We start from the raw sequence: 15,165 nt of genomic DNA, 5'->3' as shown, positions 1-15,165 counted from the left end.
AGTCCTCTGTGAGTATTGTGACTCCCACAGTGTACATGACATCTGAGCAGCAATACTTCCACCTGCTGGAGATTTATTGTTACTACAGCTGTAAAATAATCTATCAGAACATGAACTCAGTCTGTAGAATCCAGAAGATTAATGACACACTTTGTCCTGCTGTTATGGAATCAAATCCTACTTTAGGTTTTCTATATTTTAAACTAATGGGCATTGTTGGGAACAAACAGAAAAAGACAAAGGCAAGATTTTTCTTTTCTTTTAAAGATTTTTCTTTTTCTTTGTGCTTGCGTATGAAAGCATGTAGTCTCATGGTGGTGGCAGGGGCACCCAGACTTGAACTGGGGACCTCTTGATCTGCAGTCAAATGCTCTACCACTGAGCTACACCCCCCATAAACACACACAGCCCATCACTGCAGATCAGCAGGTCTGACTGAAAACATACTGTAAAGTATGAACCACAGGGGTCAGACTGAGACTTCTGAAATGTTTCATAAATAGACTGAACAGTGAGGGCTTTGGGACGGGGCTCACTGCAGCATCTGCTGTTGATAGCTGCAGAGTGATGTGCGCTTTCCTGTCAGTTCCTCCACAAAAGTCTCCATTAACTCCAGGAACAGTCGCTAAATTTAATTAAAAGGACACAAAGGCCACACTGTTGACACTGATCGAAGATTATGTTACAGCTTCAGCTGGTGTCTTCACTGTGACAAGTGTCTTGTCAGGATACTTCAAGTAACACAGACATCAAACTTCACACAGCTACAGGTGGTTCCATGGTGTCATCATGAGCACTCTGGACTCTAAATCTGTCATTCACAACAGTTTTAGATTTAACTAAACTCTTCATGATTGTACCACACAGCTTGGACAACTGGCAGTGGTGGGAGTCAAACCCACGCCTCTGAAGAGACTGGAACCTAAATCCAGCACCTTGGACCGCATAACCACATAACTTCACCCGTTTCACTGCAATAATGCCACATGTCTCACATTGTCTAACTTCTCAAAGTTGTGACTTTGGATGAAAGATACACTGTTACATGGATCAAAGGCAGCAGCTCTTCAGACTCACACATCATTCAAACCTTCAAGGAAGTGACACACTACGTTTGTCTTTGGAGCTTCATTAACAGAGTGCACTCTATTGTGGAGGTCATGAGAAAAAAATGGGAGGAGTCTTTGATCTCTGTGATGTCATTAGAATCTTTGTGACATCACAGAATCAGCATCTCCTTTGATGGAACAGGAAAAGGTCAGACCTTGATATAATCTTGTGAACCCACAAGCTTGCCTTTTTTCTTTGTGTATTTGTGTCAGACTTTCCTTCCTTTATTGTAGATACCTAACATTCTGGATCGATGCCCACATTCGTCACAAATCCATGTATGTTGTTATTAGCACCACGCTCTAACTTGATGAAGATTTGATACAACCATTTTGTGGACTGAACTTCCATCAAAGGCTTGCAGAGAAACAACACGGTAAAGCAAAGCACAAAACTGTCCTGAGGATCTGTCCCACATCGGTAACTCAAAGTGATGGTGGCCATTGGTGCAACTAAAAGTCTTGTGGAGAAGTGGGCATCGATCCCCTACCTCTCACATGCTAAGCGAGCGCTCTACCATTTGAGCTAATTCCCCTGTATTAGCATACGAGCATGCAAGCTAAGCTTTGGGAAAAGGCCCTTTAACATCATTCACCGGTGAAATCATTCACAGCCTTAAAGGCAGATATTTAGGATAATTCTAGCTGGAATAGCAGGCTACAACAGGAAAAGATCTGCATGTCTCTGTCTCGTGATGGGCTAATTTTTCAGCAAATTTTTCGGCTATTGTTGCGGTGTTATATTTACGGGGAAACATGTTCTCATCCTCTCCATGGGCCTGCTTTCAGACCTCCAACTCCGCTGGGTTGAAATAACTGGATCTCCATTGATGATGGCTTTTTATAGAGGTTATGATGCTGAGCTGCTTAAAGTGTCTGTCTTATAAACAGGACATCCTGCATCCAAACCCCAGCAGTGCTTCACTCTCGGTGGAGTTCCTGCTCATCACTTCCTGTATTACAGCTTTTGCTTGCAGTTTCTGGACAAGACAAAGTGGTTGTTGCTGTGTTGAGCAGATGCAAATGTGGTGATTGACCGCTTTTCATAGGAGACAAACTTTGGGAAGAGTCATGATGGTCAGGCACTGATATTGGCGACATAACACTCAGGGCTTGTCTTTGAACCCGGGACCTCTCACACCCGAAGCGAGAATCATACCCCCAGGACCAACGAGCCATTAGCTGCAATGCCTTAAAGGTGCTAAAGTGCATTCTGGTCTGGACTCCTGACAGTGTTTTGTAAAATTTGTTAACCAAACTCTTCCAAAGTGGATGAAAAATCTGTATAAAATGTGAATTTGACTTTTTCACAATCAAGGGGTTAGGACTGAAAACACTAAAGCCTGTGGCTCCCTGTGGTAGGAATGGACAGCAGTTGTTGGACTAAAGATAACTCAGCTGTTACTGAATCATCTGTAGCTCAGTCAGTGGAGCATCAGAAAGGAGCAGCTGCTTCGCTCTCAGTGGAGTTCCTCCTCATCACCTCAACAAAGCAGAAGGGTCATCTCTGCAGTTGTTCTCTGAAACCGTCTGTATCTGTATCGTAGAAGAAGTAAAAACAAATGGGAAAATAACACACAGTAACATTTATGTTTGTATGTGTTGTCCCCCTTCAGCAGGAAGTTTCTGTGGTCTTAGTAAAAGTTTGAAGAACAAAATGATCCTCTTAGATTCATGAGGATGAATGGACACAGTTCAGTCCATTCATCTGTAATACACAGCTCCCCAACCACGAAGGGACTCCAACCCTCAGTCTTCTGATCAGAAGTCAGACGCCTTGTCCATTAGGCCACGTGGTCACTGGGCCATGTTAATGTCCCATTGACAGTCAGTCAGCTCTGCCTGGATACAACAGTGGTCAGGGCTGTATGATGTATGTTTATACTGAAACTCTGACAGCACTCCTCCAGCTCACTTTTTTACTTTCTCTGGGTTCCAGGCCTCGTAGGCAGCGTTTCAGTCACATAATCTGACCAATAATCTGACCAATCTTTTTCTCAGTAGGACACAGAGGGCTGCTGTACCACCCCAGTGGAATCAATTTTTCATTAAGGATTTGTATTATAAAAAAAAAAAATGCTGGTTTGGTTCGCAAGTGTTGTCAGATCTTGCTACAGTCTGCAGAGCCAAGCAGGATCTGACAGGAATCGTCCTACTCGTTGTCTATTCCTTTTTCTAGGAAGGTGAAAGGCAGATTGGAGTTTGTGCTCCAGTGCTTTTGATCCAGTGAGACATTTATAAGCAGTTAGAGCACATTGAGTTGAGGAGGTGAAACCAAGCAAAGATCCAGATAGCAGATACCAGGTCCATCCACAGCTAATGATCAGCTGAAAGCTAAAGGAAACAGTCAAAGTATGGAACAGTCAAAGCTCCATACACAGCAACTGTCCTGCTTCTGTTTAACGAGATTAAACCAAGATTAAACCAAGAGATTAAACCAAACCAGATACTATCCAACAAAAACAGCTGAGGACAGTGCTGTGGACTTGAGCCGGTAACAGGCTGAATAATTTCACAGCCAATGCTGTCAGCTGGTTAAAGATTTGTAAAAATAAGCCAAAAAAAACACTTTCACACAGGCCGGTTAGCTCAGCTGGTTAGAGTGTGGTGCTAATAACGCCAAGGTCATGGGTTCAATCCCCATACTGGCCACATGCAGTCTCTCAGACCTTGATGTTGTTTTGTAGACTTCAATGCAGCCTGAAGTCTTTTTCCAACCAGTGGAACTGCCCCCTGGTGGTCATTAGAAGTGCAGCTTAACTTATCAGATACAACAATAACACAAAGTTACAATGATCAGAGCAAGACTGCAGATTGATCATTTCCTTTGTAACAGTTTAGTGATTAGTTTCCAGCTGGCATTGTGCACCATGCAGGGGATGTAGCTCAGTGGTAGAGTGCATGCTTTGCATGTATGAGGCCCTGCGTTCAATCCCCGCCATCTTCAGCGTTGATAATGAAGCACAGGAAGTACTTATCTTGCGCAACACCCTGATCTCTCAACTATCCACTCAGCTTGGCGCAATTTATCCTGTGTAGTCATCCTACCAAATTACCAAAGTGAACACAAGTGTACATGTGATGGCAAAACAGCAGCCATTGAAGTCCACTTAAAAGCAAACTCCGAATGCTTTGGCCTCTTTTTTTAAACTCACGTCAAAACATCATTATGAAGTTACGTCAAGTACATATAGAGCAGGTCTAGACTGCTCTGCCTTGAGTGGCCTTTTGCACAGGAAGTGCTTATCATGTGCAACACTCTGATCTCTCAAATATCCACTCAGCTTGGAGTGATTTATCCTGTGTAGTCATCCTACCAAATTACTGACTGAACACAAATGTACATGTGATGACAAAAAACAGCCATTGGGGGAAGAAGCTGCATCGCCTGAACAGGGACTTGAACCCTGGATCCTCTTTGATAGGACAGTGTCAGCTCTCTCTCTCCCTCTCTCATGAAATATGGCACCTCACATCTGATTGTCCAGGCAGGAAAAGGAAAAGCCTTCTTTTATCTAAAAGATCAAGGTACTGCTGGGATTTGAACCCAGGAGCTCCTGTTTACAAGACAGGAGCTTTGACCAGCTAAGCCACAGCACCACACTGATGTACATAAGAGGATCTGGTGATGGAAGTGCAATGTGTAAAATGCAGTTGAGGTTGATGGTAAAGTAGCTTGTTTTAATGTTTAATGGGAAAATGGGAAAGACACTTATTGACACCATTGTTGTTTCCATCATCCACCTCTGGGTTTTGGGCCCAGCACTCTTCCACTGCTCCACTGCTGCTTCACACTCAGCTGTGAACCGAACCAATGAGATCCCCGGCATCTCCAGCGGTGATAATGAAGCACATTGTCAGGAGGGACACGTCACAGGCTCCAGTGGAGCGGTAATTGAGGGATCAGAGTGTTGGAGAGCAGAACTCTTTCCTGTGCTTCAGATACACTGTTTGCTTCTGAGCTGAACATTAATAATCAACAAATGAATGATCAATAAGCTTCACAGCTGTTCTGAAGTGTAGCAGACTTTGTGTTTACATCTGAATCACATGTGATTTTGGAAATTCTTTGAAGCAGCTTCAAAGGAGGAGTTTCATTCTGTGAGTATTGTGACATCATCAGGTGACGTATCAAAGGCAGCAGCTCTTCAGACTCACATCACAATAAGTTTTGTGTCTTATTTGGCAGAAACTGCAAGCAAAAGCTGTAATACAGGAAGTGATGAGCAGGAACTCCACTGAGAGTGAAGCACTGCTGGGGTTTGAATGCAGGATGTCCTGTTTACAAGACAGACACTTTAAGCAGCTCAGCATCATAACCTCTATAAAAAGCCATCATCAATGGAGATCCAGTTATTTCAACCCAGGGAGTTGGAGGTCTGAAAGCAGGCCCATGGAGAGGATGAGAACATGTTTCCCCGTAATATAACACCGCTGCAGCAGCAAAGGAGAAACAGCATGAGAAGCATTTACTACTCAAGTCAACGTGTAAGTTTGGATGTACTCTTCAATTGATTTTACATTTAACTTTAAGAGATCGTAGTTTACAGTTATAAATATAAATGGGAATAAAATCAGATTTTCATTTCATCATCAAGAGGATGACTCTACATGCACACTTGTTCTTGGTGTTTTCACTAATTGTTAAATAAAAAAATACTATTTCATTCATCCAAGCATAATTAGTTGTTATGTATATATATTTTCTGTGTGGCTTAGTCTTAAAATTATAATGGTTGTGTGATCAACCCTGCCTGAAATTTGCTTAAAAATTTGCCCATCAAAGTGAGTCCACAATACTCAAAGACTGCCTGATTAGATCGCACAGAGGCTCAAAATTTGCATTTCCTCATACGTGTGGAGTGGACAAAACCAGGTTGTTTCAATTTTCCAAGGACAAATGGCAATATTTCGACATGTCAAAGGAATTTTGGTCTTTTAAAAGTTTGGGCGGTCAAAAGTAGACCAAAAGAAATTTGTCCCCAAACACACCTTGCTGCAGTTGAGGTGAAAGAAAAGTGGTCTCTGTCAGAAGTGGGATTTGAACCCACCTCCAGGGGAGACTGCGACCTGAACGCAGCGCCTTAGACCGCTCGGCCATTCTGACAACAGAAGCTGCAACAATAGCCGAAAAATTTGCTGAAAAATTAGTCCATCTCGAGACAGAGACATGCAGAACTTTTCCTGTTGCAGCCTGCTATTCCAGCTAGAATTATCCTAAATATCTGCCTTTAAGGCCATGAATGATTTCTAAATATCTTTGAAACCTGTTGATGGTGAACTCAGAGGTTGTTAAAGGGCCTTTTCCCAAAGCTTAGCTTGCATGCTAGTATGCCAATACAGGGGAATTAGCTCAAATCGTAGAGCGCTCGCTTAGCATGTCAGAGGTAGAGGGATCGATGCCCACATTCTCCAAAAGACTTTAAGTTGCACCAATGGCCACCATCACTTTGAGTTACTGATGTGGAATAAATCCTCAGGACAGTTTTGTGCTTTGCTTTACCGTGTTGTTCAGTCCACAAAATGGTTGTATCAAATCTTCATCAAGTTAGAGCGTTGTGCTAATAACACCACAGTCATGGATTTGTGACGAATGTGGGCATCGATCCAGCTACCTCTCACATGCGTGTCAAGGGCTCGTTGGTCTAGGGGTATGATTCTCACTTTGGGTGCGAGAGGTCCGGCGTTCAAATCGCGGACGAGCCCTTCACATAATGTGTCCAATAACCTGCACCCCTATTCAACTATCGTAAGTATAGTATTAGGCAGAATGTTAGGTATCTACAATTAAGGAAGAAAGTCTGACCCAAATACACAAAGAAAAAAGGCAAGATTTTGGGTTCACAAGATTATATCAGGGTCTGACCTTTTCCTGTTACATCAAAGGAGATGCTGATTCTGTGATGTCACAAAGGTTCTAATGACATCACAGAGATCAAAGACTCCTCCCATTTTTTTCTCATGACCTCCACAATAGAGTGCACAATGTTAATGAAGCTCCAAAGACAACGTAGTGTGTCACTTCCTTGAAGGTTTGAATGATGTGTGAGTCTGAAGAGCTGCTGCCTTTGATCCATGTAACAGTGTATCTTTCATCCAAAGTCACAACTTTGAGAAGTTAGACAATGTGAGACATGTGGCATTATTGCAGTGAAACGGAAAAACATCAGAAAAACACGTCCCGCTGCACCACAGAGGATGTGAACGTTTACCAAAAGTGCAAACAGATGAGCTGACCCTGACGTGAGTTGAACACGCAACCTTCTGATCTGGAGTCAGACGCGCTACCATTGCGCCACAGAGTCTCTCAGAAGCGCACAACTGTAGGAGTTGAAACGCAGCAAAACATATTAAATGACCAAAATAAAGATTTGAAGAAGGAAATACACATAACAGTCTGTGTTTTTTGTCAATTTTTTGGAGGATTTTTTGCAGTTCCTCATCAGAGACTGGCAGCTGGACACACATGTCAGGATGGCTCAGTGGTCTTTTGGAGCCCACTGAGAGACGTGCTGTGTTTAATCTACTTTCTCTCTATCCAGCATACATCGACCAACAATGACTGCTAGAGTCAAATATTCTAACATCAGTTTGAACCAACATGAAACTAGCTGAGGTTTAAATAGTGTAACTACAGCTGCTGGTCATTAAGTCTCTGTGGGGCAATGAAGTCCCAGTCTTCCACAAGACAGGCAGAGATCCTGTCCACAAAGGAGTTTAAACAAAGAACATCCCTGGGTGGGCTTGAACCACCATCCTTTCAGATAACAGCCAAACACATTATACATTGCACCACAGAGACATGTTGAGAAAATGAAAGTGATGAACTGTGGATGGCAGCCTGGCATTGTGCATCAATTTGGAGAGCAGCAGCGGTCAGGTGGACAGGTTTCCTTCAGCAGTTCTGCCCTCTGTGAATACACCTGTTTGGTCACACCCTGTGTTGTTATTGTTTTCACCAGCTTGAGGAATTGGTTGTCACATTTGTTGCTGCTAACAACCTTTTCAAAAGAAAGCTGTCACAAAAAGAACAACAGCATCAAACGCACGAGTGTTGAGCACAGAGACTTTCGATTTGCAAAGTTTAACAGGCTGTTGATGGTTTCCGTTTTTAACAGATGCCCCTTGACAAGCAGAGAGATAAGAACTCATCTTCCTTTCTTTTGGCTGGAACTACAAAGCCTCTTCAGTTTTCAACAGCATTGTCATCCATTGGAGGACTGTTTGGAGCTTCATCAGCCTCCTCACCAGGGTGAGCATTCTGGGAAGTAGTGGAGTCAGGGTCAGGTCCTATGACAGTTGTTGCATCAGCTACATCATCCATTTAACGTTTTTGTTTTGCAGAACGAATCCTCATGTTTCCCTCAATGAAGGAAAGATTGGTTGGCACGAATGGGGAGGTTTTCATGGCTGAAAAGCCAATTTTTCATGTTTTGAACTCTGCTTCAACAGCAGCAGAACTTCCACTGATGCTGGTGATTCAGAAGAGTCAGAGTCAGTCGCGATGGTACGTAGAAGTTGTTTTGCATGTTCCACAGATTGTGACTTAAGAAGCTGTGCTATTGACCTCACAAAGAAATCTTTAACACCATGTGTTTTATTTTTCAGGCCGTCTCACTGGCAGATCATCTTGATGCAGTGTGCAACATCTACCCTGACAGAACATGGGGGCAGTTTTGAAGGTTGATTCCCAAGCAAGACGTTAAACCTATTCAGATCAGCCAAATCAGAAAAGCCAATTTAGATTATTTTATTTGTATCTTTAGTTCAGATGTAGCAAAGCGCAACAATGCTGTCAATAAGGATCTTTCCCATTTGGGTTACTTGAAGTGATGGTGGCCACTGATGCAACACTCCGTAGCAGCACCACTCTGATGTAGTGATGTAAAGTGATTAAAATACCCCCAACCCCATCAAAGGAGATGCTGATTCTGTGATGTCACAACAGTTCTAATGACATCAAAGGGATGAAAGAATCCTCCCACTTTTTTGTCATGAACTTCACAGCCAGCATGGCTCGTTGGTCTAGGGGTATGATTCTCGCTTAGGGTGCGAGAGGTCCTGGGTTCAAATCCCGACGAGCCCGTCTGTTGCCTTTCAGTCAATAAGGGTGCTAACTGTTACACTACGGAGCTGTATTTTCAGATCCTCTGTACATCTTTGTGGTGCTGACATAACATGATGTTCTATCCCTGATGTACAGGGATGTATTTGGATCCTGAAAATACCCCCAACATACGTGGCTGACCATCATGAGTCTGAACAAGGTTTCTTTAGCATATAATAAACTGTCACATTAATGTCCTGAATGTGCTGTGTGTAAATAATGAGATTCACAAGATTATATCGGGATCTGACCTTTTCCTGTTCCATCAGTAACCATCAAAGGAGATGCTGATTCTGTGATGTCACAAAGGTTCTAATGACATCACAGAGATCAAAGACTCCTCCCACTTTTTCTCATGAACTCCACCATAGAGTGCTGCCTGGAACTCCCCCGTGCAGGTTCAAATCCTGCCAGCAACAGTTTGTTTTTTTTAATGGACCAAGCTTCCCATTTGGGGAGAGATGCAGCATGTTTGAGAATCTCTGTTATCTGCACAGCCTTAAAATATAACACAGCTGAGTGCTGTTGTTCGGACTCTAAGAGGATGAGAGCACTCACTGGTGCTCAGTTATCATTATCAAGACCGGTGATAGGGGACACACCTTTAGTTCCACTTCCAGGTCATGGAAGCAATAATGAGAAGTCATTTCTACTGTGTTCTGTGCTGAAATAGCTCATTTGGGGGAGCGAACAAAAGGACGCACAACAGCTGCTGAAACCCAGGATTGAAACAGGGACCTTTAAATCTTTAATGTAACGCTCTCCCAAACAGGCAGGATCTCTGTGAGACACAAAAGGAGCAACATTTAGGATAATTATAGCTGGAACAGCAGGCTGTAACAGGAACTGGTCATCATGTCTCTGTGGGCGCAATCGGTCAGCGCGTTCGGCTGTTAACCGAAAGGATGGTGGTTCGAGCCCACCCAGGGATGATCTTTGTTTAATTCACTGGTATTATAGTTCACACATGGAAGAACGGAGGGTTTTAAGTTGATGCTCAGTTATCTCCATCTAGTGGACAGATGGTAGAAGTTGATTCCTGAAAAGAGGAAGTGACTTTTCCTCAGATCAAACTGTTGAAGGAGAACGAGCAGCTTCTTCCCTCACTGACATCACTCAACCTCTGTCTCCTGGGTTTGGATTTAGGTCTGGGTCTGGGTCTGGTCTAAGACCAGGTGGGCCTGCTCAGAGTCTCTGTGTTGGATGTGAGCTGCTGAAATCTCTGAACACCATGACACAGATAATATCAGTCTGATGTGTCATCTGTAATCCAGATGTTGTCAGCAACAAACAGATGTTCCTGACAGAAGCTGTGCTGATGATGATTCTGGATAGAAACTGGGAGGAAATAACTTTATTCTCTCTTTGTTTTTCCACGGAGGAAGTGAAGTTACACCACGTGATGTTTCTCCGTCCAGCTCCTCGTTAGTATAGTGGACAGTATCTCCGCCTGTCACGCGGAAGACCGGGTTCGATTCCCCGACGGGGAGAACACGTGCATTTTTTTCTATAATTTTCTTTAATAGCTCAGTGACAGAAGTTAACTCTCTCTGCTCAGCGGCGTCTCGCTAGCAGACAGCAGTTTTATTTTGAAAATCAACCGGATTCTCTTTGCTTTAGAAAGTCCAACTTCCTGCCTGTCTCATGTAAAGACAGAACAGCAGATCTGAGTTAGTTAGATCAACTCGGAGTAGTTAAGTGCGTGCACCCCAACTCTAAACTACGGTGGCCGGTAAGTGCAAAACAAAATTACAAAGGGGGAACAAGTTTACAAGTTTGAGAAACATTTTTACATTTTATTAAATAAAATTACATCAGAAAAAAACTTTTACCACAGACAACATTAATTTATATATATATAAAAGACTAATTTACAAGTGGCAGAACACTTGTACAAATCCCGAAACAATTTACATTTTAGAAATCAAATTCACAAATTGCGAAACAAATTTCCAAACGACAGAATCTTCCGGAAGGGGAATGTACCAAATACCGGAAGTGATCCAGAAGAAGATTGACTGTGAGCTCAAAAAGTTTGTATCGGTTTGTGTGGCGGGAAAACTTTGCGGAGTGAAAGTTTATGGCAGCATGGAGTAAATGATGTTTTGGCCGTTTTGTGGAAACAACTTGAGCCAATTTACGCGGTTGTGTTTTCCGTGCGGACGATCTGTAGAATGTTTAACGTTGATGAACGGACCAGACGGAAGGAGCACGCGCACAGGAGACATCTAATAACAGCCGGAAAATGCTAAACAAGCTAAGTGTAGCATCGCGCTAACTAGCTGAAGCCGCTGTCAGACATGCAGTGAATTAAAGTGCACCGTTTCATTTTAGCAGCCAATCGTTGTCTTCACGGAATAGCGACGCGTTTAGTTAGTATGCGTTGCTAGTTTTTATTTATTTATTTAGGCTGAGAGTATATGCTAAATGCACAATTGTTGCTGATTGTTTTAGCTGCTGCTAACTTTCTGTTTTGATACGGAACTCCGTCATTCCAGCAGAACAACCATGAACATCATATAAACATTCATGGAGGACAGAAAGTCAAAGTCAAAGAACTGTGGGCCGAAAGGAAACAGGTCCAGGTACGTGTGTGGATATATCTGTAAAATATGGAAGTAAATATGTGTGTGTGTGAAATGAATGATATCTTTTTGTTATTTTAGCAGATAAACATGGATTGATGGCGCCACATGGAGCTGATTTAAAAGCTCAGAGAGGGAAAACACTCCATTATATAAGATCCGGAGGTAGCAGCACCTGATCTACTGACGCAAGCTGTCCAAGAAATGAGAACATTAACAAGAAGATGGATGAAGGAGCAGACCTTCTTTTGTATCCAGACTGTTCAGAGGTGCTCCATGTGCCTGGGTCAGAATGCCCATTCAAACTGGCAGAATATAAAAAGGAAATAGGAAAGGCACTTTTTCATTTGCCTAGAAACACACTTTAGAGGAGGTTTGTGGATCTCTTCATTCAATATTTTTACATATTTATTTACTCTGATGTAGCATAATTAATAATGTGTTGTTTGTTTTTACTACAGAGGTTGATACATCAGACTCTGATTCTGAAATTGTCATCACATCGAGGAGCACAGCTGAATTCAATGCAGCTGAAACTGTGGTACGCTCATTTTTACATTTTGTACTTTAATTCCGTTTTTTTTTTTTTTTATTTATTGACAGGATATGCATTTGGTTTAAAGTGTTAAGTCTAAGAACCAAGTCTTGATTATTTGGCATTTACTATTCCAATCAGACACCCTGATAACCTTTCACCACTGATATATACTGTATGTGGTGAGGGAACAATAATGGAAGCTGTTTAAAGTTGCTGACAATTGTGTGCTTTTCTTCTCAGGTTTTTGTAACAAAACAACACAGTTCTCCCAAACGCAAACCTGAAGATAAAGGGTAGGTATTAGTTTTTACAAAAGCAGTAATTTGTCTTTAAGTTGTTGATGTGATTGTGATGAACATGTGGGAGAAAATACCATACATGTAATATCATTTATAACAAAATAATCTCTTATTTATAAATCTTATGGTTCCTCTCTACCTCTAAATGTTACTCAAAGCTCTGTTATACTCTGTATCATAAAGTTCATCAGTTTATCATGTTTCAGAGATTCATCCACAGCTCAGCCTGGACAGGTATTAAGGCAGATTATGGCAGCCTGATGTTCTTTGCTTTCAGTGTGTTGTTTCAGACATTTTCATTTGTTTTTCAGACAGTAATATCTGACACTGAGGATCTGGATCCACCTGAAACAAATCCAGTCAGGAGTACTTGCTACGGGTAAGTAAAAAAAACAACAGTGATTCACTTAATTTTAATATTAATTTATTGATTACATGGGAAAGATATTTGCATTTGTAAGATGTTCAACATATTCTGAAACCTGTGACATGTTGGTAAAATTCACAGATGATGCTGGTTTGGAAGAAGGAATTGACACAGGTGGGCCGAGACAAGAGTTTTTACTCTACTGATGAAACATCTGAAAGACCGGCCCATTTCTGATGGACCAGAAGGACATCAGTTCTTGGTGTACAATGCAAATGGTATGAACAGGGTTAGATGTAAACAACACTAATGGTTAATGATCATTAACTTTATATATCACATGACATACGCTTTGTTGCTTGAACTATTTTTCAAAAACATTTACCTTGCCAAGTGCAAAGCAAGACAGAGTTCTTCTTTAAATCAGTAATGTTCAACACACAACCATTTTTACTCATTTCTATATGTTTGGGTGGATAGTCATTTTAGAAAACATTGAAGTTTCTTTAGGTCATTTAAATGTGAAACAATGTTTGTGGTGACTTTTTAGATTCAAAGATGGTCTTTCAGCTCTTCAGTTTCTGACTGCACTGCAGCAACAGCCTACTTTGCTGGCCCCTGTCCTGTGCCACTCTGAAAAGCCACTCACTGGTCTGGAACTTGAGACTCTTCAAACCTGACCTCAGTCCATCAGGAAGTAACAGGAGACTTAAAGAAAGTCAAACTTTGGGCTACTGGGCGGACTGTGTCTCTGATTGTGAAGGTTTGTAAATAACATTTTTATTTTTTATGATTTGTTGAGAAATACATTGCCAAGATGTAACTGAAGGTTTTTCTTTGCAGAAGGTCAGGCTGCTGTGTCTCTGGAGGATGTTTTGATGTTTGCAGCTGGGCTGACTTCACCTCCCCCATCCGGATTGGAACCATCGCCAAGAATAGAGTTCCTGGATGACTCTCCATTCCCAGTTCCCAATACATGTTCAAACACATTGAAATTAGCACTCCTAGATTCACACACTGTGTTATGGACTTGTAACTGTAACTTGTAATTGGTAACTAGATCACCCCTTGAGACCAGACAAACGAAAAGGTGTTTTTTTTTTTTTTTTTCTCTCCACACAGTTAAGATTTTCACTGTTAAGTTTTAGACAAAACAAATTTCAAGAAGTTTTGTATTCCATACTTACAAAAATATAGGACTCATTACTTTGCTATAATTTTTATCAACTGATTTCAAATTCAGCAAAAATGAAGCTGTGACACTTGGTGTTCAGACAGACTGCAGTGTTCCACCACTCCAGATCAGATTTCTTAGCTTGTCATTCACTTTTCCTTGTGATGTTTCCAAATGATTCTGGTACCTGTTCATCTGAAGAAATGAAACAATAGGCATGCAAATGTTATGTTTACAAACAATAAAAAAATTGCAAATATTTCCTTCTGATTGCATCTGTGATAGATTGGTTATGAGTTTTTTCCAAACTATTTTAAAACAGAAAAATTGCATGTTTTTCAGTCATGGCAATATTTGATTCAGTTCTGTGTTACTTGTCTAATACCAAATCACAGCACAGTCATCTCCTGGCTCTTGACATGTATATTAAAAAATTAATTAATTTAAAAAATAAATAAAAAAATAGAAATAGGACAGAAACCCCAATGAGTAAGCACTTGATAATGTGTAAAGGGAAAATTCCCTTTCTCACTGACTCACAGCTGAGCAGTTTCTTTCAGCTTCATGTACAGTTCTGTTGCAGACTCCCAGTTCTCTGGCTTCTGTAGTTGTTTGTGCTCCATAACAAAGTCAAAGTCCTCCTGCATGTTTGAGTCCCCACATGGAGCTATTGACAGGCTCGCCTCTGGAACAGCATCCAAATCAGCTGGTTCAATCTCAAATCCAGTCTGTGGAGCCAAATCTGTGTTAGATACAATAAATAGCATTTATATTATTTATTTACATTTCAGCAATAAAATAATAAAACAAACATGGAAATATCAATCCATCACCAATATTACCTGTTTGGTCAGCAGTACAGTTCATTAGACATGACGCTGTTCTAGAAGTGTGAATCCTGTGACTGTTCCACAGTCTCACACATTCATCCAACATCACCATAGCAACATCTCAGAAGGCACTGATGCTCATGGCTCCCGTTGAAG

The 15,165-nt window shown here is 41.5% G+C and overlaps 9 non-coding genes across 9 annotated transcripts; 5 read left to right on the top strand and 4 right to left on the bottom strand.

Moving 5' to 3' along the window:
- Positions 1–321: 321 nt before the first annotated feature.
- trnac-gca (transfer RNA cysteine (anticodon GCA)) lies at positions 322–393 on the bottom strand. The gene has a single exon. It is a non-coding gene; the product is annotated as a tRNA-Cys (tRNA).
- Positions 394–3,687: 3,294 nt separating this feature from the next.
- On the top strand, positions 3,688–3,761 carry trnai-aau (transfer RNA isoleucine (anticodon AAU)). Its single transcript has one exon. It is a non-coding gene; the product is annotated as a tRNA-Ile (tRNA).
- Positions 3,762–4,635: 874 nt separating this feature from the next.
- Positions 4,636–4,709, bottom strand: trnat-ugu (transfer RNA threonine (anticodon UGU)). Its single transcript has one exon. It is a non-coding gene; the product is annotated as a tRNA-Thr (tRNA).
- A 1,426-nt stretch (positions 4,710–6,135) lies between these two features.
- On the bottom strand, positions 6,136–6,216 carry trnal-cag (transfer RNA leucine (anticodon CAG)). The gene has a single exon. It is a non-coding gene; the product is annotated as a tRNA-Leu (tRNA).
- Positions 6,217–6,743: 527 nt separating this feature from the next.
- Positions 6,744–6,815, top strand: trnap-ugg (transfer RNA proline (anticodon UGG)). The gene has a single exon. It is a non-coding gene; the product is annotated as a tRNA-Pro (tRNA).
- Positions 6,816–7,342: 527 nt separating this feature from the next.
- Positions 7,343–7,414, bottom strand: trnaw-cca (transfer RNA tryptophan (anticodon CCA)). Its single transcript has one exon. It is a non-coding gene; the product is annotated as a tRNA-Trp (tRNA).
- A 1,709-nt stretch (positions 7,415–9,123) lies between these two features.
- Positions 9,124–9,194, top strand: trnap-agg (transfer RNA proline (anticodon AGG)). The gene has a single exon. It is a non-coding gene; the product is annotated as a tRNA-Pro (tRNA).
- Positions 9,195–10,073: 879 nt separating this feature from the next.
- Positions 10,074–10,148, top strand: trnan-guu (transfer RNA asparagine (anticodon GUU)). The gene has a single exon. It is a non-coding gene; the product is annotated as a tRNA-Asn (tRNA).
- A 487-nt stretch (positions 10,149–10,635) lies between these two features.
- On the top strand, positions 10,636–10,706 carry trnad-guc (transfer RNA aspartic acid (anticodon GUC)). Its single transcript has one exon. It is a non-coding gene; the product is annotated as a tRNA-Asp (tRNA).
- Positions 10,707–15,165: the final 4,459 nt, after the last annotated feature.

Source organism: Echeneis naucrates, chromosome 2 (assembly GCF_900963305.1).
Source record: "Echeneis naucrates chromosome 2, fEcheNa1.1, whole genome shotgun sequence".
Lineage (NCBI taxonomy): Eukaryota > Metazoa > Chordata > Actinopteri > Carangiformes > Echeneidae > Echeneis > Echeneis naucrates.
This window is presented reverse-complemented; position numbering and strand designations above follow the sequence as displayed.